Genomic DNA, 4,574 nt, shown 5'->3' on the forward strand with positions numbered 1-4,574 from the left:
TATTCAATTTCAAAGCCATAATACTGTGCTCATAGTAAAAAAACAAAAACAAAAACAAAAAACAAAACCCCATAAGCTCCTCTAGTTACTCATGGGTGAGATTCCAAAATGCTATTGGATCATTGTTTCCAAGTTCAAAAAGATATTTTTCATATGACTGCCTAGGCCATCTTTGGCTGATGGATAGAGTGGAGGAGCTTTTGTTCAGGACCAGACCTTTATTCTCTCACATCAGTGCAGGATCATAGATCTAACATGAGTGGTTAGAAAAGCCTTTGTACTGATTAGCTGAGCTAGTTACGTCTAGTCTGAGACATCACAAGAGCAGAACTAGTAGTATATGAAATGTATCACCCTTCGGATTGCAATATTTATTTCTGATCAGCAATCTAGGAAGGCGAACCTCTGTTATGAACTTCTAGTAAGGCTCAGTGAGCTGCATCATCTGAATTTTTTTTTTCTAATAGGAAAGATGTACTCTGCTGGTGTGGGAGGGATGGAGGCAAGTTAGACAAGTGGAGGGTGTGGGAACCTCTTTGGGTCCTTTCAACCACTCTTCCAGGTAACTTGCTGTGAATTTTTTTTTTCTAATAGGAAAGATGTACTCTGCTGGTGTGGGAGGGATGGAGGCAAGTTATACAAGTGGAGGGTGTGGGAACCTCTTTGGGTCCTTTCAACCACTCTTCCAGGTAACTTGCTGGGTCTAAACACCTTCCAATGTGTCCTATCCTTCCTTCCCTTGGGATCTTAGTATCTCCTATTCAGAACCCTTCTCATGGAGGGACATAATGTGCTCTATTTCATTATAAACACAGAAGCCTCTTTGGTGGGGGATGTCTCAAGGCCAGTGTTCCTGGAATACACTCTGGAAATCACCAGTTGCCTCATTCCTGCTTGCTGGGTCTTTCACATCTTTCTGCCCATTAGGTCATCCTCAAACCCAAGAGGCTGTAACATATCAAAGCTCGCTGCCCCTCTCCTGAAACCAGGAGATGCAGACAAGAATTCCCATGCCTTCAGTGGGGGCAGAGCAGAAGGTGAGGGTCTAGTGTCTCATTTCACATGCTCAGACGTGCAGGTGGGGATGAGTGCTCCCTCACACTGGGAGTTGCAAGGTTGACAAAAACAAAACTGGCGGCTGCCTGCCCCATGTGCTTGGCATTTTGGCTCCATGTGGCTGGCAAACCTCTCACATCATCTAGTCCTGCCATCCTCAGCTTGTTCAGCCCTGTGACTCCTTAGAGAGCTAATGGAGATGCTGTGATTGACCATCAGGTGGAGTCAGCTGGCACTCACCTGGGCAGATGAGAAGGAGTTCTTTTTCCTGCCACCAGTCACTCTCTGCCAACATTCTTTTCCTTAAAGATTGCATCCTGCCTTGACAGATAATCTGCCCTGACTTATGATTTGAGTCTCTGCCATCAGACTGGACCCTCCTGGCATGTGCTCCATAAATCACTAGTCTTTCTTACTGTGAGTCCCTTGTCATCTCCACATTGCAGGGCTGTGGTCATTAAAGGCTGTTGCTGCCAGTACTATTTATCTTCAAGCTTTGTTTTCACTTCTGTCTTTCCAAGATTCTTCTCTCTCAGGCAAGTCTCCTTTCAATTATTTCAATAGGTCATTCCCTCAGTGACAATGATCCATGTCATTAATTTTGCTCTAGCTGATGTGACAGGCTATGATGGCCTCATCTGTTCATCCCAGGCCCAAGGATATTTGAAGACTCCGGGCCACTTCCCTCCCACCTGGAGGTGTGAGGAACAAGATGGCATGGCAGTGATTATGGTGGATCAGGCTGGGCTTCAAGGGAGCTGTGCAGGTCTGTGGAGCTTATAGAATCCAGCCAGTGACCGGTCTCCGGTCTTCCCTGAATTCTTCCCAGACTCTTCCTTTATCTGGGGCTGGGCACCTCATGGACACTCACAAAATTTTGGTTGAGTAGATGAATGAAAGAATAGCTGAATGAATGTTATTAGCCATTAAGAAAATCAGTGTAACAAAGCAACAATTAAGCTCAAACCCATTACCTGGTTTAGGTCCCTTCTGATCTGTTCCCTGCACACCTATTCAGTTTCATCTCCCTCTCTAGCTTTTAGCATTTTACACTCCAATAATATAGAATGGCATGCAGTTCTCTAACGCCATGGCAGGGTTTCATACCTACAGGCATTTGTGCAAGTTGTTATATATGTCAGGAAGGCTTTTCTTTTCTTGACCCAGCTCAGATGGTGTTCTTCTAATACCCCATTTGGGGCACTGATTTGTTGAGAACTTGTCTCTGAAATCACCCTATAGTCAGCTTTTGCCCCTCTGGACTTCTTCAGTAATTGGAATGCTTGGATCCTATATTGTAATGATCTATATTTCTTATAGTGTATTTGGTGAAATGTCATCTGAAGAGACAGTTCCAGGTTGGGACCTTCAGAGCTAGAAAGCTGCCTATTCAGGTTCTTTACCTACAACTGTTCACCCGTCTATGTTGGTGGGATGCCCATGCAATTCTTACAGCCATGAGGAGGGGGAGGAGAATCCATACACCTCTCTCAGAGGTGGCCTTTGTGGCCATGTGCCTGATGCTGGGACCTCCTGGGGGCACATGCAACTGAATTGACCCAGGCAGGGACACTCGCAAAACAACCCCCAAAGCCCTGGCCTCAGGCTGCTGCAGAGATTCGGGATCCATCCCAATATGCAAGAACATTTTATCCTGTCTCTAGCAGTGATTCCACTCCTCTGTGGCCACATCATTGTGCTGGGTAGCCCACACCTGTGTCCATGTGGCATACTGTGCCCTGGGAACAGGCAGTGCAGTGCAGTACATATGCCAGCCTCAGGATGGAGGAAGTTGGCTTGCAGAGACAGAAACCCACCTAACTGGGGCCTCCAACCACTGCTGGCAACCCTACTTTCTTTGGTGAGGTACCCTTGCAGTTCTCACAGTCACGAAGGAGTGGTGGAGGACTTGTATGCCTCTCTCAGGCATACACACATGCTTACAGCACTAGCGAGCCTTCCCAGGGCTGCCCACCCCAGCAAGAAGGCTTCAGAGGGATCTGCCGTCTCTCTAGGGGCCCATCAGCCCACCCACAGTCCCAGTGACATTGTGCAGGGCAGCTCACCTTAGCTGAGGAGATGCAGAGTGTCCCAGTAACTCTCTTAGTGTCACAGGGGTCTGTCCACAATAGCAGTGGCCTTGCCCAGAGTGGCCACTCCAGCTAAGCAGCTACAGAGTGCCCCAGAATCCCTCTTGGGAGCAAAGGGTCCCACATAAAACTGCTAACTCCTCACTCAGAGTGACCTATTTCAACCATGCTGCTACAGACCAACAGATCCCCAGGAGGGATCCTGAAAGTACAGGGTCCCACACACAAATGCAGTGACCCCACTCAGTGTTACCCACTTCAACAGTGAAGCTACGGAATAATCCAACACCTCTCCTGGGGGTAAAGGGCTCTTCCCAGAGCCCCAGGGATACCACTGAGTCACTCACTATAGCTGAGGGACTGATGAACACCCCTGTATCCCCCTCAATGCCTGAGGTTCTAACCCTGACCCTCAGAAACTATGCCAAGGGTCATTGCTTAAGCCAAGGCCCCTCAGAATACCCCAGTGCATCTATGAGGGTCATGAGACACTAGCCACAGCACCAGCAAGTCTGCCCAGGGTAACCCACCTCAGCCAAGGAGTAACAGGTCATTCAGGTGCTTGTCCCAAGAGCTCAATACCTTGCCTATGACTTCAACAACCCAACTCAGTAACACTCACTTCAGCAAGGAACTACTGAGTGCCCTAGTGCCTAGGCCACTAAGACATTCACAGACAACTCTAATGTAGAATATGGTCAAAGACTATACTACTGCATCTACCCAGAACCAAAACTAAAACATCCTACACAATGGTCAATATAAAACACATCTACAGGAGGGAGTCTCTCTCTTCAAAAGCCACTCCAAATTATTATTATTATTAGCCACACCAAACATCAACATAGGGATACTAGAAATATGTAAAAATAAGAAAACATGACATCCCCCCAAAAATACAATAATTCTCCAGTACCAGACCCCAAACAACAAGAAACATATGAAATGTCTGAAAAGGAATTCCAAGCAACAATCTTAAAGAAACTCAATGAGATACAAGAAAACCCAAGTAGACAACACAACGAAATGAGAAAAACAATCGAGGATCTGAAGGAGAAACTTGAGAAAGAGATGGCTATCTTTAAAAAGAACACAGCAGAACTTTTGGAACTGAGGGATTCATTCAATGAAATAAAAAATACGACTGAGAATTTAAGGAACAGGCTAGAACAAGCAGAAAAAGGAATTCCTGATCTTTAAGATACTCTTTTTGAAATAATCCAGACAGACCAAAAAAAAAAAAAAAAAAAAAAAAAGCATAAGAAGAAAGAAAAAAATAAAAGAATAAGAATTTAAAATAATGAAGAAAGCCTACAAGAGTTATCAGATGAGCTTAAACATACAAATGTCCACTAATGGGTGTTCTGAAAGGGGAGGAGAAAGGAAAAGGCATTGAGAACATATTCAATGAAATAATAGCAGAAAACT

The sequence above is a fragment of the Galeopterus variegatus genome, unplaced genomic scaffold, assembly GCF_000696425.1.
Source record: "Galeopterus variegatus unplaced genomic scaffold, G_variegatus-3.0.2 Scaffold3511, whole genome shotgun sequence".
NCBI lineage: Eukaryota > Metazoa > Chordata > Mammalia > Dermoptera > Cynocephalidae > Galeopterus > Galeopterus variegatus.